This window comes from Pelophylax lessonae, assembly GCF_965119305.1.
Source record: "Pelophylax lessonae genome assembly, chromosome: 4".
In the NCBI taxonomy this organism is placed as follows: Eukaryota; Metazoa; Chordata; class Amphibia; order Anura; family Ranidae; genus Pelophylax; species Pelophylax lessonae.
Genome location: NC_138771.1, coordinates 112831278 through 112854802, shown reverse-complemented (window position 1 = coordinate 112854802; position 23525 = coordinate 112831278). Strand labels below are relative to the sequence as shown.

Below are 23525 nucleotides of genomic sequence, written 5' to 3'. Positions count from 1 at the left end.
AATTTCCCCCTCTCCATTCCGCTTCCCTCCACTGTACAGTTATCAGGCCCCCCCTCTGTCATTTGCCTAGGCAATTAACATTAGCGCTCCCCGGTGCCTCTCAGGATATATGACGTGGATACCCCAGGAGACGGGTAACATTTATTCACCAAAGCAGGAGGGGGCAGGCCTAGCGGTGCGTCATCGGGAGATGTTCCTGGGCCTCCCGATAATATCCCAGAAGAAGATGGCACTGTGGAAACCCGAGTGGCGGCTACAGTGAAGGGGATCCCAGCAGGACAATGCTAGATCCGCTCCATGGAGGAGACTAAAGGGTCCGATCAGGTGCGCCTGTCCGAAAGCCCGGTGGAAAGGGGCCTTCGACTGTGTGGCATGACAGGGAGAGAATGAAAAATAATAAAAAAATTATTTTCCATCTTTGTGAGGTTGTAAATGTAACTGTTCCAACCAGCTGCCCCACACTCCCTGTCCACAAACCCTCAGCGCCACCAGTGACTACTTGTTGCATCCCCGGCCAACACAAAAGGGTGCCAGTTCCCCAATATAAGTGTCTCGGCCTCAATTACCAGCGCGGCATCTTAGTCTGCACACCCATGGGTGGGGGCCACGTGGCAGACATCCCAACCTGCAAAAACTGTGGCAAACTAATTTCAGGGAGGTGGCACTCCGTGCCCCCCTCCCCTCCCCCAACCAATTTAACACAACTAGAAGATGATCAAATGAAATGCAATCAGTATACAGAGGTTTACTTCTTCTAAGAGATATTAAAGGATCACTCTAACCTCCATGACCACTTCAGTGATTTGAAGTGATCATGGTGGTAGGAGTCAGAGACACTGCACATGCTGGGATATTTACAATTATGTACTGGGGGCTAGTTGCACCCCTAGCACATGTTACTTACTGCTGGCAGGTACTGCTGGTGGGTACTGCTGGTGGTTACTGCTAGCTGGTACTGCTGGGGGGTACTGCTTGCTAATACTACTGGCGGTTACTGCTGGCTGGTACTCCTGGCTAATACTGTTGACAGGTACTGCTAGCTGATACTGCTGGCTAGTACTGCTGATGGTTACAGCTGGCTGGTACTGTTGGTGGGTACCGCTGGTGGGTACTGCTGTTTTTTACTGCTGGCTGGTACTGCTGGTGGGAAATGCTGGCATCAATGGAGTGTAAGGAGCAGCGCTGGAGGAAGCATGCAGAGCCGTTGCTTCCTGTATCTCTCCTCTCACAGGCGGAGTGCATTTGATATCACTCCGCCTGTGACAGGACGGAGCCTGAACTATACAGGAATTATCGGCTCCGTTCTGACAGCTGACAGCTCGGAGGCAGGGTATCGCACGGCACTTGCGGGTGTCAGGGAGACTCCTGCACCTCACGGTACGCTTGGGATGTCTGGCATTGGAAGAGGACACCTGTCGCAGTGTAGCCCAAGCGCCAGGCCACTAATTCTAGTCGCCAATGCAACCTGGCACCTGGGGTTTGTTGAGCCCTGATTTAAACTGCTCCCGTCATGTGAACGCAAATCTTCTAATGTTATTCAAGCTAGGCGGCTGCTAGGTGTCTCTAATGCATCCTAATGACATCATAGATGGTGCTGGAACAGGGGCGGAGGCGGAGCTGGACGGGACAGCAGCAATAAATAGTTATTGTTAATTTGGACAGGTTAGTTCCACTTTAAATATAGCACATAAATACTGTAAATACCAGTATTCTTCCTATTAGTAAGAGTCTGTTATTTTCATCACTTCAGATGATCGTTACTTTATTGTATGCTTTGTAAGACGTCACTTGCTCCACATTGCATTGTAGAAAATGTTTTACTGTAACCAAGAGTGTAATTTTAACAAATTTTTTATTTCAGATTCGTCTTAAGAAATCTCTGACTGTAACATTGCCTGTTCCTGAAGGAAATCTACACCAGAGCACGATGGAATGTAAGATTCCTCCATACAGCATGTTACCTGCTTGAAGCATTTCTTCATGCATCTCTTTCAAAGCCTAATAAAAGTAAGTGTAAGGTGCTTTATGAATGCCTTTAGAGTTGGTTCACACCAGATGCAGTCCAGTGCCTTTTTAATCTGCATCATAAACGCATGCACAGTGATTTCCATGGATTCCAATGGCCCTAGTTCATTGCAGTGCAGTGCGTTCCAGTGCAGTCAACAAAAGTGAAACATGCTGCATTTTTTTCTGTATGGAACGTGGCAAAATATATAAATAATGCACCGAAATGCACGAAAGTGCGCCGGAACGCACATCTCCTCTAATGAGGTGATGCATAAAAGGGGGAAATGTATTGGAATGCATCAAAAACATGCATGGAAAAACGCATCCGGAATGCAGAAATTGTGGTGTGAACCAACCCTTAAAGTGTTACTAAACCCACAACAGTAAAATGAGTCTGTATATGCAGAAAAGCGTGCTTGTTATACTCACTGTGGAGCCTAAGGAGTTAATCCTCTGCATTGTGCCAAAAGGCTGCTTGATCCTGTCTTCTCTGATCCTCCCCTTCTTCCACTGTTCCCAAACCATCTCCTTATAAGTACAGAGCCTTGGGGGCAAGCTACACATGCTCAGTTTGGTGTGCATTGCTAGAAAGTTTTTTTTTTTTTACTTGGGAGAGTGCATGTGATCAGCACAAAGCCAATCAGCGCTGTCCAGAGAGAGGGTCAGGGGTCTTGCAGCCTCATAGGACAGTCAGAGCAGAATGAAAACTCCTCCTACAAGCTTTATTCCAAAACTGATAGAAGTCACAAGACTGCTGTTGAGAAATAGTATTTATCAGTTTATATTTACCAAAACAATTGCATTTCCGTGTTCTATGTATTGTGGGAGACCAGATATAGTGAATGCAGGCTCCTGGGTTTAGTAACACTTTAAGCCTAGTACATACGATGAGAATATCGAAGGAATGATCGTTTTTTTCCATGCCAGTCTCATATCGAACACCAATAAGTTACTAACGTTAGGAAAATTCTCATTAAACAGACTACATCTTCAGAAGTGATGTCATGTATTGTACTGTATTGCAATTATATTATTTCATTTCCGAGCATGCGTGGTCTTGGTCACATTATTTTCTTTATACAAATTCTAATTACATGGAAATTGTTATGGTATCGTCCAAGAAAAAATTTTCTGCTTGAAGTTTCGGATAGTTTTTCTTGAGCTGTCGTAATCATCTCTTGAAACCTGTTTGCCAATGATCAGATTATAGGACGATCGATTTGAAAGCGATATTTTTTATCCGATATTCTCATCGTGTGTACTAGCCATTAATCAGCTCCAGAGTCGTTAATGGCTGCCATGACTGACATTATCAAGGGACCTTGATTTGTTCCAGCTGAATGTGAACTGTTGCTCTCTGCTCTTCAATGGCAATACACTTTATAGAGGCTCCAAATGCTGCAGTTTAATCTGTTGGCAGCTGAATTGGCATTACGGCTAGTGAGACAAAAGGGAAGTATGTACTAATCTGTCATTATTAATGCAGCTGTGAAAGATAACTGACCATGGGGGTATAATCATTTAAGGACAAAAAGAATAATTTTAGGGATGGCTGCTTTGTTTCAGAAGAGGTAATGAGGGTAATATTTTTGCAGTAGTTATCCTTAAAAAGTGGGCATCATTCATTTGGTTTAATTCATTGAACAGATAATAAAAACACAATTTAATCCAGTAATGTATTTCTTATAAAATAAAAATGAGTACAGTATTTTTTCGGATGGAAGAGCTCTTAAAAAAAACTCACAATTCATTGGTTTGAAAGTCCTCTTGTAATAGATAACTTATTTCTCAATTGTTTTAGCTTCTTCCAACTGTTGATTACTGTGTCCTTTGGGGAGTATAAAATGAATGTGTTTTGACAGGTCAACTAAAGTAGAGGTGCACTCAGTAGTGATGGCGGGTCCATTAGGATTCTCTGCATTCTATTACACATCAAACAGTCTCTGGTGACATATTTTCAAGATGTGTACCCAACTAATTATGCATTTTCATGCTGTTAATGCCAGATCCAGGAACAAGAACATCTGTTTTATTTTTCTCGGGATTGACACATTAGGCATTGCCGACAATGTCTTCTGCTAATATTTTACCATCATGGGAGAATCTTGTATGAAAAGTATTGTAGCCAAAATAAGAGTTTTTTAGTTTGCAGTACAAATGCAAGTTATGTTTTAAGTAGAAAAACATGTTAAATCATCCAGTTATTTCCTATATTTTTAACTCGTTTGAGTGTAAATGGACTCTTAACATATAGAGCAAGGGTCTCCAAACCTTCTAAGCAAAGGGCCGGTTTTCTGTCCTTCAGGCTTTGGGGGGGTGGGGGTCGCGCTGTGTCCAGTGAGCGTAAAGAAAATTTCCCCGGCCTCAGTGCCCCATCATTAGTTTTAATGGGAGGAATAGTGCCCCATTGATGGTGTCAGTAGGGTGAATGGTACCCTATCATTAGTGTTAGTTGGTGGAATAGTGCCCCAAGGGCTGATAAAGGCAAGCAAAAGACCACATCTGGCCCCCAGTCCGCAATTTGGAGACCACTGATATAGCGTAATGTTAGGTTCATATTTTGAGAACCAAGCAGCTTTAAGATAATGAAGATACATTCCATAATCAGTAACTCACCCTAGCTCCACCGCACTGTGGGAAGATAAAGAGCGTCAGCTCAGGCTGAACGTCCAAACCAAATGTTATGTGAATAAAGCCGGCACACGAAAAGTCTTCTTCCAAGTAAAATACTTTATTCCAACATGGATAGCGGTGACAACATGACAAACTGACGCATTTCGGCTGGCCGGCGAGGAAGGTGTAAAGCCGAAACGCGTCAACATTTGTCATGTTGTCACCGCTATCCATGTTGGAATAAAGTATTTTACTTGGAAGAAGACTTTTCGTGTGCCGCTTCATTCACATAACATACATTCCATAATACTTCAGACATACAGTATCTCACAAAAGTGAGTACACCCTCACATTTTTGTAAATAATTTATTATATCTTGTCATGTGACAACACTGAAGAAATGATGCTTTGCTACAATGTAAAGTAGTGAGTGTACATCTCGTATAACAGTGTAAATTTGCTGTCACCTCAAAATGACTTAACACACAGCTGATAATGTTGAAACCGCTGGCAACAAAAGTGAATACACCCCCTAAGTGAACATGTCCAAACTGGGCCCAATTAGCCATTTTCCCACCCCGGTGTCATGTGACTTGTTAGTGTTTCAAGGTCTCAGGTGGGAATGGGGAGTAGGTGTGTTAAATTTGGTGTTATCGCTCTCACTCTCTCATACTGGTCACTGGAAGTTCAACATGGCACCTCATGGCAAAGAACTCTGAGGATCTGGAAAAAAAGGAATTGTTGCTCTACATAAAGATGGCCTAAGCTATAAGAAGATTGCCAAGACCCTGAAACTGAGCTGCAGCACGGTGGCCATGACCTCAAACTAACAGGAGGAAAACTCAAAACTAATCTTAGAAAATATTATTTTACCAAGTTGTTGCCTAGAATACATTTCTAGCAGAGGTGGTGAGTCAGTCGGCAGTACGTTGATTCAGACATGCTTGGGACAGACATAGATATATATTCAGTCATCAAAAAGTTAATGAAAAAAAAAAAGCAAAAGCAACCCCCCCCCCAAATAAGAAAAAAACATGTATAAATTAACCACTTTACAATCGCCGCATAGCAGTTTTACTTCTACAGGGCGGCACTCCTGTGCAAAATCACTTATATATACATGATTCTGCACTTCCGCCAGCAGAAACCGATCTGTGGGTGTCAGGCACTGCATGTCCTCCGACACCCGCCGATCCTCGGTAACACACACAGAACTTTTGTGATTTTATGCAAAGCAGGGAAGACAATTGATCTCTTCCCCTAGTAAAAGCAGCTCACATGTGTCACAAAAACACTGGCTAGGCACATAATTAACCTTTTGATCGCCCTAGATGTTTAACCCCTTCCCAGCTAGTGTCATTAATACAGTGAGTATATTTTTAGCACTGATCACTGTATTGGTGTCACTGGTTCCTGCAAGTGTCAGTGTTCAATTGTTCGCTGAAATATCGCAGTCTTACTACAAATCGCTGATCTCCACCATTACTAGAATAGAAAAATCCATAAATATATCACATGGTTTGTAGATGCTATACCGTTCGTGTAAACCAATCAATATGCACTTATTGGGATTATTTTTACCAAAAACATGCAGCAGAATAAATATGCGCCTAAATTTATAAATATGTAGCAGTATTTCCAGGCCTGTGGCCTGATGTGGATCTGCCATTGTTACCGGTTACCTCTCCAGCCCATGTAAGCTGTGGCCCTGGGTGTGAGAACTGACACATTGACAACTCTGACATCTTTGTTTGGTTGTTTTATTTGTAATTTTAGGGGATGGGAGAAGGGAATGAGTGGGATACTCCTTTGGCTCGACTATGTACAATTCAGGGACTTTTATAGCAAAAATGTCCGTTAGCGCTGTCTTGACGCCGGCCGACGCTAGCCAACGCTTACTGACGCTTTGAACACACTATATCTCTGAAAGCTGTGCCGGAACTCCGACTTAAGTCTAGAAGATCCAGGACTGTGAAACATTGAAATTCTGACACTGCTTGCTCTGCAAAGTCACTGACTACTCTCTCCAGCCTTGCACTGGCTTGAAGTAGCTTGCTGTGTATTCCGTATGGCTGCAACTCTCAACTGATGCACTCACACTGTGCATTAACTCTTCAGGGCCCAAACTGCAGGCGCCCCCCTTTACCACTTCAGGGTCCTCGACCTAGGTACCCCCTCTATCACTTCAGGGTCCTCTGACTAGGTCCCCCCTTTACAGCTCGCTGACTCTTGGATCCTAGAACCTTCTCTGGAGTGGTCCCCACTGACTCTAGGCAGACCCCCAGGGGCAATCCTCAGTACTCACGACCTGTGTAGGCTTTCCTGAGACTGGACCCCTCTTGCTCTCCGCTGGTCCTCGGCACACCGGATCCCCCTCAGCTCAACTCAGCACTCTCTGGATTCTCAGGCAGCACCCGGAGACATTTTCTTCCTCTGACAGGAGGAGAGACGGCCGTCCTCTACCTCCTGGGACCCTGCTTCCCGCCAAAGACAATGAGTCATGCCCTCCCTCAAACTTATACCCACTCCCAGAATTGTTTGCGGTAGAATTTGCCTTCTGGTGTAGTTACAAGCCTTAATGTATCCCTGATTGGGTTTCCTCCACTGCCCTATGAGAAGCCTCTCACAGAGCCAGTGGGGAGACTCCCCCTTCAGCAGACACACCTGGAAGCCATGACACCCTACCAAAAAAAAAATCATGGCCCTGCTGTTAGGCAAACAAGGCCCACTATTATACATTTACCTAGCACCTACCTGTAGGGTGCTACAAATACATTTGATCTTTTTACATTTTTTTATTGGATATGTTTTATAGCAGAAAGTAAAAAATATAGTTAAAAAAAAAAATTGTCGGCCTTTTTTTGTTTAAAGCGCAAAAAATAAAAAACAGTGGTGATCAAATACCAAAATAAAGCCCTTTTTGTCAGAAAAAATAACATACATTTTATTTGAGTACAACGTTGTACAGTGCTATTGTCAGTAAAAGTAATGCAGTGCCGTATAGCAAAAAATGGCCTGGTCGTGAAGGGGGTAAAAAAAGGGGGCAGACTTAATGGACCACTTGGTCTTTTTTTCTGCCGTCAATTTCCTATGTTTCTAGGATTCCTCATGGCTATTTTTCGCTTTCAGCTGCAGGGAGGGAGGAGAGGCTTTCTCAGCTAAGCACACCCTCCTGCCCGCATGCCTGGATTAAGGGCAGATGGCTTCCAGGAAGTAATTGCTACATGGATCCTGTGTCTTTACTCAAGATGGCCACAGCTAAAAATGGGGTGTTTTTCAAAGTGATTTCTCAACAAAATAAAGAAAAGAGACATAGAAAGATGAGCGAGTTTGCTTTGAATACTAAAAAATCAATTAAAATGCATTTTCAGTTTATGGTGCGCAGATACAGTTGAGTTCCTCTGTAAGTTGCTTCTGAGTTGCATTGAGCTGCTTTCAGTTTGCTTTTACACTTACATCAACGTATAGAAAAAAAGGATCTCAATAAACGAAAGCCTATGTACATGATCTCTCAGACAGTAAGTCGGGCATCTTGCTACTAATTCACAAGATACAAAAGGGAAAAAAAAGAAGCAAAATGCGCAAAATTTTTATCAAAATAACATTTTTGTTTTTGAGCATTTTTCTCCTTTTTTTCTGGTTCGGCCTACTGGAGCCAGCCATTTCATTAGCTTCAGACTAAAAATCAGCTCAGCATTTCATACAGTTATGTTAGCAAGTCAATAATACTCCATGATACGGTAGTAGCATTTTCAAGGCTTATGCTCCCTGTCCAGTAGTGTGTTGGTTTTCCCTCTACAGCTGACATTAATCATCACACTTGTGATCAGACTGCATTAGTTACTGTCAGGTATAGCCTGCTGCTGGCTAATGCTGAGTAGTCACATTACTGGTTTACAGTGCAATATTTTGATTTGTGTCTTTTTTCAGCCATATAAGATCCCCTGGGTTTGGTTGCTGCAAGCTAGACGTGAACACAAATATTTCTTTGTAACATGCATTTTATTACTGTCGCTAAAGCAAGATGTATCAAATTATTAAAAGAAAAAAACGTTTTCCAATATTCTACAAATCTGATTATTCTTGTATGGTCTTTATGTAAATATGACAGTTTAGTGCTTAGCTGTATGCAATTTCAATGTAATGAACTGCAGCAAAGCCTCATCTCTGCCTAGTATTGTGCTGTAGCCTGAAAGATTGAATTTTGACTCTTTGCATAAACAGTGATTTTGTATAATCAGGTTTTATTAAGCTTTTACAGTTTTTACATGGCAAATAAACTGCATTTGATAAAGATGCAGCTTTGTTATCTTCTTTCATACAAGAAGAAATACAAGGCAAAAGAACATATTGGTAGACTTGCTGGTATCAAACATACTGTATAGAAAACAGAGGGTGTGATATGTTGGTAATTTAGATTGACATCAAGAAGGATTTGACCAGGTTAGTCATTGAGACATTGTGTATGGAAGTCTTATTGTTTAGGGATACTAAAGGCTCGTACACACTATAAGAAAATCGGGCGAACATTTTCGTCCAAATAATTTTCGTACCATTTCCGTATAGTGTGTACAAAACGTTCTACAGACGATTCAGAATTTTTGTATGAAAATTCTCGAAGGGACAAACTCCAAAATTTTTCTCGAATGGTAAAAAAATGAACGATTACCGCTTTCGTACGATTTTTGTACAAGAAAAATCAGAAAAGAAAGACTGTGTATGATCAGGAACAATAAACAACAAAAAAGCCTTTGTCGTACGAGAATTTTCATATGAATTTTCTTAAGAATTTTCTTTCATCGGTACCGATTTGCTGTGAAACGAGGAAAATCGGACAATCGTTCACCCGATTTTCTTGTAGTGTGTACCCATGAGGGTAGATCCCTTGTTATCAAGATTTGTATCTGGGAGGATTTGTTCTATGTGCTAAAGTTAGTACAATGCATACTGAGGGAAAGGCTAGATTTAACAAAGAGATTGGTTATCAGACCAATGTTAGGGGAAATGGTAAGGTTCCTTACCAATCCACCCCAAGTGTTTAGTTGGTGATGGGTAAGGATGGGGGTGGGATGTCAGATTGGTAGGTTCATGCTATGCTAGGACTATTATTCAGGCACTGGTAATTTTTGGCATCACCATTTAGTAGGCGCCAGATTTTGGATTGTGAACAAACATCATGCCATGCTAGGACTTACGTGTCAAGAAGGAAAGGGTATTGTTCTATGACCACTCAGAGTTCATATGATTCTTTGTGAAACATCTCCGCAATTCTCAGCCGTTTTGAGGCCTGGTGGTAGAAGAGATTATCTGGAACTCTTGCCACTCCTCTCCATTTGGGAAAGGATAGTGTTCTGCAATTAAGCCCAAGGCGGCTTGTGCCCCATAAAATTTGTTAAAGCTTTCTGTGGAATGTCTTGGTGATAGAAACTGGTAGTGTCTGAAATAGGTGCAGAACACTTGGTGTGATGTCTATTTTAAGCAAGTTTATATGGTTCACCATAAGAATTGTTTGCAGTCGTACCTTTTGAGGTCTGCAGTGGTTTAATATAGCAAGGTTAGGTAGTTCAATGGGAATATTTTGAAAATATTGGTAGGGATCTGGATCCCTAGGCATCAACGAATTGGTTGTGTATTCTGAATCGAAAATTCTCCTTTAAGAGAAGCTCCAGTCCCCCCCCCAAAACAAAATAAAAGCAACTACAAATACTGGTGCTACTGACTTTTAATATAAGGACACTTAACTGGCCCTGGATCCAGTGCTGTTCTCACCCAAGTTGATTCTTCAATCGACTTTGGGTGCAGGCGCCAGCATTTTCACCAAGGGAAACTAGCATTCACAACTGCACATGCGCGAGTGATTGGTCCCACAGTCTCCTGGGACATGTGATGTGTCCCAGAAGGCTGAGGGGGGGGGGCAAACTTCCTCTCAGATTGTCACAGCGATCAGACTAGAATTGGGGGAGCCGGTACCTGTCAAGATCAGATACCCGCTGAGGAGGAGGAAGAGTGTAACTTCTGCTTTTGGGTGAAGTTCTGTTACAGGGCATCCTGATGCTCTGTAAGAATTCTGACTTGAGTAGTTAACTTTAAAGTTGCTTATGGAGCCAAACATTTTGGATTCTTGAATTATAGGTGGTATGGATGCATGGGGTTGTGTTATATACAGATCATATAAAAGATCATCTGAAATTGTGGAAGTTTGGTGTGTAGATGACCCGTATGTATCCCTGAAATCATTTTATGGTTTCTGAAGGTGATGGCAAGATGATCCATTGTTACAACATACAGTAAGGTTGCTAAAGGCCACCTTTATATCACAATATGTAATCGATGAATCTTATATCTTAAGCAAACTCTGTCATATTTTTTGTTCTGTCACGTAGTACTTTGTTCCATGTTGTTAAGTGCTTTCTAACTGTAGATCCGACCTACCCGACTCCACTTTTTTCTGTGGCCAGACCAACAACCGTTTTGAAGGAGACGGCTGATTCAAAAGTGCAGCTTGACTTAGGTGTGATCAGAGGAGTGCGTGGAAAGTGGTGCGGGGGGGAGGGGGGCAAGATCAGCATTCATCTTGCCACTGCTCATCTATAGAAAGTGCTTACAGATAAGACAAGCTACAATTATGAATCAGATAATCCAAAAAGCTATCAGCGCAAAAATGTGATAAAATAAGATAATCTCTATGTGTTAAAAAACACAAAATATGTGCTAAATATATGCAAATTTTTTTTATATATATATATATATATATAAATACGTGTTCAACAAATTATAGTAGTATACAGTGCACAAATAAATCACATCCGGCTGCAAACACTAAAATGTGCTCACACCTCACGATCAGATTCAAATAATAAACAAACAGTGTTGCACCAGAAAAAAATCATAAATCACAAATAACAACTGTGATTAAAGATGAAAGTTAATAGGCTTTCAAAGTATAGATGACTGAGCAAAATCATATATAGTGCAAAGTAAGTGAATAAAAATATCCATCAAATTAATCCCAAACTCCAAAATGGTGACACCTCTGTGAATGTGATGTGCTTCCTTCACCATATAGAGTGGCCTCTCCTCTCACCTTGTTTCTAGACCTGAATATTACAGGTCAATACCAGAATTTTTCCCTCAATCAGGGGAGATGTTAGTCTGTAAACAGGGGGGCTGATTCTAGGTTTCACTTCCGATCACAGATGGCATACATGAGGAGTAAAGAAAGAGGAAATCTAGTGCTCTCTGCTTATTTAAACAGTAATTTATGAGTAAATAGCTGCACTTACATACAAGGCACATACAAGGCACTCAGCAGTGCCTGCTTACAAAACAGTTTGTGACAAGTCAGGGAGAGATGTAACGTCGGGTATGCAGGCTCCACCCCTATACGCGTTACGTCAGCGCTTCCCAGCTGTGACTTCCTCGTCTCCTTCACAGCTGTTTCCAGATTGGCTGTGGCAGAAGGGAATGGGGAATGAATCTTACAACTATGATTAGGAAACACAACATGAAACAAATACTACATGTACTTTGTCCCATAGGAGAGAGAACTGTAAGAAAAAATTATAATTATAGATTTACGATAATATTTATCTATAACCATCTCATAAATAGTAAATCAATTCTAGTAACAGTACAAAGCAACGAGAATATCGTTTTTTCTATTTACTGTTATGATTTTGTCTCCGGGACACTGCATGGCCATTCATATGTTAGGTAGGGTCACTAACAAGGCTGTCTTCATATTATGTCAACTGTAAGGTGAATGTGTAATGTGGATTCCATACATGGGTATCTCAAATATATTATTTTCAAGTATGTTTATTAGACTGTATATTTTCAAAATTTGGTGTGGATAGTTACAATGAAATATTTCTAGTATAATTCAGATCTGCCAATGTAGTTTCCAGTAATAGAGATGAATAAACGAACCCAGACAAGATCCCTTCGGAACTGGGCTTGTTGCCAGATAGCCTGAATATCCCCCAGTGTCTGTGAAAGCGGTCAGTGCCCATTAGCATTGGGCCATTGTATTAAAAGATAAGGGGCCCAAAGGAAATGTGTACCAGTTCAAACACCAGCCAAGTGTTGCGTTCCTATACATAACTGGCAGCAGTTGTAATTACAAATATTTGTAGTTACCCAGTCAAAGAATAGAAAAAAAAACCTACGGCATATATTTTGGGTTTAGGGAGTGAGGGTAATTTAGTGCTAATGGTAAAAACGCTGTGACCATTTTTTATGCTGGATATCTATATATTTATCAAAAAGACATTCACAGTTATTTGCAAAGCATTGTGTTATTACAAAACTACAAGCTGAGTGAAGGTTCTCCTAAGGCTAAGCGTTTCATCCATTATATATCAGTATACAAACCCTGTACCTGCATTGTAACGTAAAGTGGGCCTTCCATGTTTTGCCTTTTTGGTAAGTGATCTTTTAAAAATAGGTCTGTTTTATCATGTAATAGACCATACAGTTGCCTTTTTCCGTGTTTTATTTCTGTTTGCTTTGACGAGATCATTTAGCCTTGTACCGTATATTGTAAGCTTTTAGCCTTTTACTTTATAAGAGTGGAAAAATAACAGAGCAGTCGGTTCAACAGGTTCGTTTTATCACCACAATGCATATTAGTTTCCCTGATATTACTAACCAGTGGGCGATTCTAGTTCTTTTGGCTCTTTAGACATAGGGGTTAATTTACTAAATCTGAAGAGTGCAAAAGCTGGCGCAGCTCTGCACAGAAATCAATGAGCTTCTAGGTTTTTTTTTCAAAGCTTAATTGAACAAGCTGAAGTTAGAAGCTGATTGGCTACCATGCACAGCTGCACCAGACTTCGCACTCTCCAGTTTTGGTAAATCACCCCCATAGACTTCTAAATGGGATGTGTGTCACATCATAATAATTGATATTTGGGATTGAGACAAGGTATTAAGACAAATGACTAAAGCTGTCCATACAGGGATCGAAATTTGGATCCATGTATGGCCACTGTGGTTGAACAGAAGTCAATCTACTGATCAATTTCTGTTCATTCACCCAGTCATATTTTAGCTGCTTGATCAGTGCTGCAAGCTATAGACTGCAGTGCTGATTTTTGCGTTCTGATCCTTGTCAGAACACAAAGACACAGCGGGGAGTATTCCACCATTCACACAAGTGTGTGGATGGAAGAATTGGGTAAGTTTTTTTTCGTTCAACCCAATTGTTGGATGAAAAAAACTGGCTTATCTATGGGCTGCCTTAGTACAGACAAATGTCTGCACTGCATTTATAGCATGGGTGTCCAACCTTTTGGCTTCTCTGGGCCACATTGAGTGTAGAGAAATTTTCTCGGGCCGCATATAAAATATATACTATAGTTAAGGTATATCAGTAATAAAACGCCGCTTCGCCCTTCCTGTGCTAAAGTCCTCCCCCCAGCACTAATTTAACACAACTAGTGGATGATCCCCTCTGAGGCAGCCTCTGTGGCTGTGCCCCCCAACTCGACTTCCTTCCTCCCCAGCAAAAAAAAAATAGTCAGGGGGCAGTGGGCTGCATTGCCTGCGGTTCCGTGCCCCATGTGGCCCCCTGGGCCGCAGGTTGGACATGCCTGATTTATAGGAAGGGGGGCTTTAGCTTCCGTTTTAAAACCTTTTTTGTTCAGAATACTTCCCAGCTCATATAGTACCCAGTGCTTATGTGTTTACTGGAATGCTTGAGCTATAAGACTCTGTAAACAAGATACATTTTTCAACAGTTGGCAAGGAGAAACAGGAAGGAGCTGAGAATTTCACCTGCTGTCTGTTTGTGAAATGTAAAAGGTTCATATGCAATATGTGGTATTGACCTGGTTCAAAGTATCTAAAGCCATAGATTAAAGTGGTTGTAAAGGTTTCTTCTCCAGGTGGCCGCCATCACTGTTTGAAAATAAAGTGGCCGTGTGGGAGAAACTACAAGGAAAACTACATATACCACCACCCTTTGTGGCTGTTGGCTTGTAGTTTCATTAAACTACCATGGTGCTGTTAAAGTGGAGTTCCGGCCTCGTAAATGTTTTTTCAATAAAAATACCCCCGGACAGTCAGTGCTAGTACATTCCATAATGGATAGCCTCTAAACTGTCCCAGGTCGCACTTACCTTTTAGAAGAAATACTTACCTTGAAAATTTCTTCTCCAGCACTGCCATCTCAGGTGTGGGCAGCTGAAGCCAGCGCGTCCTCTTCTGCGTCCTCTTCCGTGTCCTCTTCATCCCAGAATGCCCTGCACCGGCCCCGCTCGTCACTTCCAGGGCAGGCGCGTCATCCCTGCACAGCTTCTGGGTATGCCCAGAAGCTGTTTAGCAGGGAATGACGTGCCTGCCCTGGAAGTGACGAGCGGGGCCGGTGCAGGCGCATTGACTCCTGGGAGTGATGACATTCAGCTCCCAGGAGTCATCACAAGCAGGAAGTGATGGCACGGGCCGCGGCCAAAGAGGGAGGAAGTAGAAGGAAGGTAAGTATACTTGCTTCAAAAACAAGGTAAGTAAAGAAAAAAAAAATCGGGAGTATCAATTTGTTTTTTAGGGGATTTACAGCAAGCGGATGGGCCAAAGTTGTTTTTGAGCCCAGAACTCCGCTTTAAGCACTTTGGTAGTTCATTCTCTCTTCCAGTCAGTGTGTATCTGCCTGTCCGTACTGGGTACAAGCAGACAGATACACAGACAAGTCTGCAGGAGTCCAGCATGGCACTTGTGATCTGCTATTCGGGGGTGCAATGATTTACAGGCTCCAAGTAAAAAAAAATAATAAATGCACATTTTTTTAAACCTGTAAAAAATGTGTATTTATTTATTTTTTTTTAAAAGGTGAACCTATCATTCACCTTTTAAAAAAATAAAATAAATGCACATTACAGCGCCATGGTAGTTTAATGTAACTACAAGCCAACAGCCACAAACGGTGGTGGTATTTGTAGTTTCCCTTGTAGTTTCTCCCACACGGCCTCTTCATTTTCAAACAGTGACACCTGGAGAAGAAACCTTTAATCTATGGCTTTATGGCTTTAAAGAGGTTGTAAACCAAATTTTTTTTTTTTTCACCCTGAAAGAGAAACCCATAATGAGCTAGTATGCATCGCATACTATTTCATTATGAAATACCTTAGAACAAGCCCCCGCCGTGTCGCCCGCTTACCTCTATGACGGCGACATGTTCAGTCGCCCGTCTTCCGGGATCGCGGCATCCGGCCATCTGATTGGCCAGAGCCGCGGTGACGTCACTCCCGCGCACGCGCGCGGGAGCCGACGGTCACGGCACAGGGCTCTGAAGGAACGGCACGAGCGGCTGTTCCTTCAGAGCGCATGCGCCAGTGACGTCACTGGCTGCATGTAAGGTAAATATCTCCTAAACGGTACATGTTTAGGAGATATTTACAGTACCTATAGGTAAGTCTTATCATAGGCTTACCTATAGCTACAAGTTGCAGAGGAGGGTTTACTTCCTCTTTAAGGTAAAAAACATTTTACCTTTACAACTATGTGAAGAAAGATTTTACATAGATTAAGGAAGGTTATAAAACTCTGCAAGGTATTTATTGCTGTTTATGTTCCTGATTGGCCCTCTCAATTTTTCCTGGAGACCATTGTCAAAAATGTTACAAACTTCCTACTCTATCCAAAACTTAAACAAGTTGGCTTTAGGTATACTGACCATAATAAAGAAACAAAATATGTACAAGACCAATATTTAGTCTTTTTAATAGAATTTTCTTATTTGGTTTAAACACTTGAAGGTTTTTACAACTTGTGGATGTCACCTATTTGTGATACAGCTGCGATACTGCTGGTGACAAATAATGCAGTATTGTTACTTTTATAATGACAGGTGAGATGTCTGGGAGCTTTGCTGACTTTACAGTGTCTGCGATCCTAAAACATTAACATTTTATGTAGAGAAGTGCAGTTGTGTACACAGAAAAGTCATGCAGTAATTGTCAGCTAAATCAAGTGTGGACAGCCTTGCTTGCAGTGACATGACAGATAATCTTGTTGGTGTGTTTTGTGTTTGAATGGTACGTCTTACGTTATTATCCACAGTGTCTGTGGGGATCTAAAAACGGATTTGCTATATGTCCTTTGTCATTTAAGATGATGTTTTAAATCAAATCCTAGAAGTAGTTGAGTTTTACAGGATATTTCCTTTGTTCTATGTGACTCATAAGATGCTCTAACAATGATCAGTGGCATCTGCCTTTAGTCAGCATATTCTTTTGCTGTAAAAAAATGAGTTTATATGTCTCGTGATGCTATATAGTAAAAATTAAATATACTATAAGAGTTTTTGTAAAGATTTTTTTTTTTTAATACAAAAAAAAATAACAAACATGTTATACTTACCTGTTCTGTGCCATGGTTTTACACAGAGCAGCCCTGATCCTCCTCTTCTGGGGTGCCCCGCCGGTGCTTCTGGCTCCTCCCCTTCATTGGGTGCCCCTATGGAAAGCCGCTTGCCATGGGGGCACCCGTGCAGGCTCGCTCCCTCCCCCTGCTCCCGTGCCACAGGATTTGATTGACAGCAGCCAATGGCTCCTGCTGCTACCAACCTGTCCAATGACGAGAGAGGTGGGCTGGAGCCACTGGGCTTGTGCGCATCGCTGGATTGGATTGGACTCAGGTAAGAAAAAGAGGAATATGCATTAAGGTGAACAAATTGAGACTTTACAACCACTTTTATAAGCAAGGAGCTGTAAATCTGAAGGCCTGGTACTATACATGGGTATTAAACCAAAAGCCAACATTTATTATATTGCAGCTTACCATATAATGTCTCTCAGGGCACGGCCAAAAGCCAGAGGCAACCACTCCTGCTCCTCTCCTGCCAGGACTTCAGTGAGCGCTGGAAGAGGAAAACGGAGAACAGTGACTGTCAATCACTGCTCTCTTTGGAGACTTGTTTCTTCTTCTTTGCAAATGCAAAGAACACTTTGCATTCATAATGTTCAGCACAGGATCCAGAAGCAAGTGGATATCATTGGAGTAGCGGTGTACTTCAGTGATTTGCAGCTTTCAGGGACATCTACCAGGTATACTATATACATAGTTACATTGGTCCAAGCTGGACCAATGTACCTATGTATAAAGTATTAATATCGCGCATAATGCATATTTGTTATGTTCTATGCTGCACATCGTTATATACTCTGTATCTTATTTGTTACCACACTCATGTAAATTCAACTAATGTTAAAGAAATGATTTATTTAAGATCATCAAATACAGTCAACGCTGTAGGAAGGATCACTATGGCACAAGGAAGGCAAGAAGGAAGGATCACTGACATATGGAAGGCAGGAAGGAAGGATCACTGACACATTAAAGGCAGGAAGGATCACTATGGCATATTGAAGGCATGAAGGATCACTATGGTACTTTGGAGGCAGGAAAGTTCACTATGGCACATGGAAGGCAGGAAGGATCACTATGGCACATGGAAGCCAGGAAGGATCACTGTGGCACATAGAAGGCAGGAAGGAAAGATCACTATGGCACATGGAAGGCAGGAAGGAAAGATCACTATGGCACATGGAAGGAAGAGGGAGAGGGGAGAGTTCACTCACCCGAGACTGGATTGTCTCTAGAGGCTCAGGAATACATCAGGAACACTGGCTGCTTTAAACTCCTGCCCACACAACACCTTCTCAAGCACAAATTGGCTGCATGTCAGGGGTTGTGGGCAGGCACAGGGGGACATGGGGAGGAGGTGGAAAAGATCTAGCCTACCTCCTTTTCCCTCCTCCTACAGGATGTACAGCAGGAGGGCAAGTGGGCGGGGGACGTGGGGGGACTGTGCTGCTGGGCACTGAGTGAACCTCAGCTTGACAGCTTAAGCACAGCATGCAGCAGACGGGTAGATTTATGGAGTCCAGTCCTGGAAATTGTTCCAGCACTGGGCTCCACTGTGGGACTCAGCCAGCTTCATGGGACATCTGGATTTACTTGAAATCTCAGGATGGTCCCAGGGAATCTGAGACGGTTGGTAGGTATGCAATATGTGGATGTTGAGGGTATGTGGGGTAAATGAAACGCTGATTTTTCTGTGCTCAAAGTAAAATTTTATAGTAGATTCTGTGAATCCTAAGTTATCTCTTTAATGCTAGACCTTAAAAGCAATATAGCAAGTTTACTTAAGTCAGTAAATCTTTTGTATTTTTTGTCAATCTGAGTTTTAGAAGTCCTCTGCATTCTAATACTTCCGAAATTTCCCAGCTGCTTCTGCAGTTTTTTATTACTTTGTTCTATGCATCATCTCTTTGACTCTCCAGTGTGTGTAGGCAAGACTGCAGTGGGTGCAAAATCAGGTGTATACTAAAAACTAGGGATGATCCCATTATTTGCAGGCACAAATTCACACCCTTCCAGAGGTTATGAATCTCAATAGAGGTTTATTGTATCGAGCAGTCTGGTGCTGGAACAATTTACTTCTCACCCATTCCTTCATTGAGGGGGGAGAGAGACATCAAAGATAATCAGTGACTGTTCAATCACCCCCTCCATTCTGCTACTAGAATCTAAGTCTGCAGCATGAAAGGTGATAATTGATCTTTATCAATCACAACTACAGTGACAAGAAAATTCAAAATAAGAGGGTGGAACATTTTTCTCAAACAAACAATTTTCTAACATTGAATGTTGTTTTCATTCAGGTCAATGGATGTGTTCTTGGGAATTTTCATGTTTATGCAAATATTCATACAAATCTACTATTGTATGGCAAGCTTAACCCTCAGCAATAAAAAAATTGTCAGTTTATTTTGATTTTAAGGGGTTCGAAAGCCTTAAAGTGTTACTAAACCCAGGAGCATGCATTCACTATATCTGGTCTCCCATAGTACACAGAACATGAAAATGCAATTATTTTAGTAAATATAAATGGCTAAATACCTTTTGTCATCAGCAGTACATAGCAGTCTTGTCACTTCTATCAGTGCCTGGTTAAAGCTTGTAGGAGTTTTTATACTGCGCTGGCTGTCCTATCAGGATGCAGGACCCCTGCCCCTCTGTCTGGACAGTACTGATTGGCCCTGTGCTGATCACATGCACTCTCCCAAGAAAAGAAAAAAACTCTCTAGCAATACACAACAAACTGAGCATGTGCAGACTGACTACAGTAACTCTGTTTTATCCGGACATGTTGTGGGGACAATGCAAGAAGAAGATCTGTGCATACTGATCAAACATCCTTTTTACACAATGCAGAGGATTAACCACTTAGTTTCCACAGTGAGTATAACAAGCATGCTTTACTGCATATACAGGCTGATTTTACTTTTGTTGGTTTAGTAACACTTTGGTAAAAAACCTGTGTCACTGACTCCCCCCTAACCCCCCCCATACTTACCTGAGGCCCATCGCGATCCTGGTTTTTCCCTGCTCCCTGGGCAGATCGATAGCAACTGGGGCCATTGGCTCCCACTCCTGTAAATCATCTCCAGTGAGAAAGAGAGCGAGGCCGAGTCCCACTGTCTGTGTCACTTGATGCGGCAGCGAGGCTCGGGAGCGAGCCCGCAGGAGTGCCCCCATTGGAATTTGCTTCCTATTGGGAGCACCAGCAAGAGAGGAGCCAGGAATACGGTGGGGGACTCGAGAAGAGGAGGATTGGGCCAGAGCAGGTAAGTATTGACATTTGTTATTTATTTATTTTTATTTTTCCTCTAAAAACCACTTTAAGACCAATGAAGAGAATATTTCTAACTCCTTACTGTGGGTAACTGCACGTTGACCATAATCTTTCCTGTTTTACTTTACTTAGTTTTTATTAAAGAGGAAGTAAATCTTCCTCTGTAACTTGTACCTATAGGAACAAGGGGGGATATTGTGGGACTTTAAATGAGGCGTGTGGTTAGAGATGACCATCAAAAATATTTGTACAAAGGAGTATATGTGCATACACGTCCAAACAAAGAACATGAAAGGGTACACATGTAATCTGATTTATTTTGTATGCACAGTAGTGACATAATAATGCAATAATGACATACAATGGATCCCAATAAACATAGCATACCACAACCAGTTACATATGATAATGGGTAAAAAATAGCTTCTAAAACATTCCGTAACAAAGTGGTAGATACTCCATAGTAATTGCATCATGTATGCTCGACGCGTTTCGCGTATGTATAACACTTCCTCAGGAGCTGGTGCAATGGATTAACTATAAAGGGGAGAATACAATGGAAGTCACAATATATATGACAGTATGGACACCCAATTAAAAAATATATGTTGTTTAGTAAGGAATTGCTTACAATAGAGTAAAAACTGTAGCCTCAGGGAATTTGCCATGGAAGGACCTCCATATCGTCCGCCCCGGGAGCTGAGGGAGCAGTACCAGGCACGCACAGGGGTGAACACAGAAATTGCAGTAAAGGAATCTAGGTAGTAAGAGGAATAGCAAGCATCTCAATAAGTCATCTCATAAGGTATAAATAAACAGATTGGATATATATATTGCACTAAAATGTGCATTACATTACACAAAGTAATGGAGTAATCGAGATAAAAAATAGAGAAGATGGATGAACTTCTGGAGCCAGAGATAGAGAACATGGTGGAAAGGTCAACATAGGATACCCCATAGGAAAAATTTTTTGTGAGATTAGTATGAGTATCAGTGATTATAAGGAATCAAGTGAAAATGAATAGTGTAGAGACCATAGAGTGAGTGTGGAAAGTAGTCGGTATGACCCAAGATGAAAACTGAACCAAGGTGAATAGGTAGTGAAATAAACCAGTGTAGTATAGAAATAATATAGAGGACCAAATCGCTAAACAAGAGATAAGGAGCAGAAAAGAGTGGAAATGTGAATAAAGTGACTGGAATATCAAAGTAAATTGCCCAGTATAGATAGTGCCTTGAAGACAATGATAAAAGAGCTAGACCGAAGTAAATAGGTAATAAAGTAGACAAGTGTGATATAGAAACAGCATAAGGAACAATCACCAAGTATAATTACCAAGTATGAGTGGTGCCTTGAAGTAATGATCCAAGAAAATAGTGTTCAACCCAAGCTGTACACCGGGAGAGCTCCCAGCGTCACGCAGCCACTCCAAGGGAAAAGCACCGGCGGCCGCCAGCAGCAGCCCAGCGGGAGCCGGCGCCTCGTGGAGGGACATAGATGGTGAGTCAGCGTGTCGGTCAGACCGCCAACAACGCGGCGTCTTAACCAACACGGAAGGGGCGTGGCGTCGATGCGCCGTGGCCGAACACGCCCCCACCTCCGCATCACTGGGATAGAGGAGGAGGGGGGCCAGGGCGCATCGCAGCTTCCGGGGCAGGCAAACAAGGAAAGACAGCAAACAATGGCGAATACCAAGGGAAGGGGATAATGCTATGTTGAAAAGCGGAAAATGTCAAGTTGGTAAAAGTATATCAATGGTATGGGTCATATAGATAATACAAAGAGTACTGGCCGCTAAATATTAGGTGCCAGTGCCCTGAATGTGACAAGTCGTTTGTACTAATACAGGGTGAGTAGCAACCGACCCCAAAGGTCCACAGGGCCGGCCCCTGAATGTAACAAAACGTTTGCACAATAACAGGGTATGGTCAGACACGTCACACGCCTCCATCCCTAGTCGTAATGAGGAAAGAGGGGAAGGTCGGGACTTTAAATGAGGTTACAAAATATGTATCTCCATCCCTAATATCAATTGGAACAAAGGGGGGATATTGTGGGACTTTAAATGAGGCGTGTGGTTAGAGATGACCATCAAAAATATTTGTACAAAGGAGTATATGTGCATACATGTCCAAACAAAGAACATGAAAGGGTACACATGTAATCTGATTTATTTTGTATGCACAGTAGTGACATAATAATGCAATAATGACATACAATGGATCCCAATAAACGTAGCATATCACAACCAGTTACATATGATAATGGGTATAAAATAGCTTCTAAAACATTCCGTAACAAAGTGGTAGATACTCCATAGTAATTGCATCATGTATGCTCGACACGTTTCGTGTATGTATAACACTTCCTCAGGAGCTGGTGCAATGGATTGACTATAAAGGGGAGAATACAATGGAAGTCACAATATATATGACAGTATGGACACCCAATTAAAAAATATATGTTGTTTAGTAAGGAATTGCTTACAATAGAGTAAAAACTGTAGCCTCAGGGAATTTGCCATGGAAGGACCTCCATATCGTCCGCCCCGGGAGCTGAGGGAGCAGTACCAGGCACGCACAGGGGTGAACACAGAAATTGCAGTAAAGGAATCTAGGTAGTAAGAGGAATAGCAAGCATCTCAATAAGTCATCTCATAAGGTATAAATAAACAGATTGGATATATATATTGCACTAAAATGTGCATTACATTACACAAAGTAATGGAGTAATTGAGATAAAAAATAGAGAAGATGGATGAACTTCTGGAGCCAGAGATAGAGAACATGGTGGAAAGGTCAACATAGGATACCCCTTAGGAAAAATTTGTGAGATTAGTATGAGTATCAGTGATTATAAGGAACCAAGTGAAAATGAATAGTGTAGAGACCATAGAGTGAGTGTGGAAAGTAGTCGGTATGACCCAAGATGAAAACTGAACCAAGGTGAATAGGTAGTGAAATAAACCAGTGTAGTATAGAAATAATATAGGGAACCAAATCGCTAAACAAGAGATAAGGAGCAGAAAAGAGTGGAAATGTGAATAAAGTGACTGGAATATCAAAGTAAATTGCCCAGTATAGATAGTGCCTTGAAGACAATGATGAAAGAGCTAGACCGAAGTAAATAGGTAATAAAGTAGACAAGTGTGATATAGAAACAGCATAAGGAACAATCACCAAGTATAATTACCAAGTATGAGTGGTGCCTTGAAGTAATGATCCAAGAAAATAGTGTTCAACCCAAGCTGTACACCGGGAGAGC

General features: G+C 41.8%; 1 protein-coding gene across 1 annotated transcript in view; it reads left to right on the top strand.

The window, feature by feature from the left end:
• Positions 1 to 23525, top strand: part of OTUD7A (OTU deubiquitinase 7A) — a 452998-nt gene that overhangs the window by 211145 nt on the left and 218328 nt on the right. The window contains exon 3 of the mRNA XM_082256697.1: positions 1862 to 2007. The gene's annotated coding sequence lies outside the window, so the exon portion shown is untranslated. The remainder of the gene's footprint in view (positions 1 to 1861; positions 2008 to 23525) is intronic.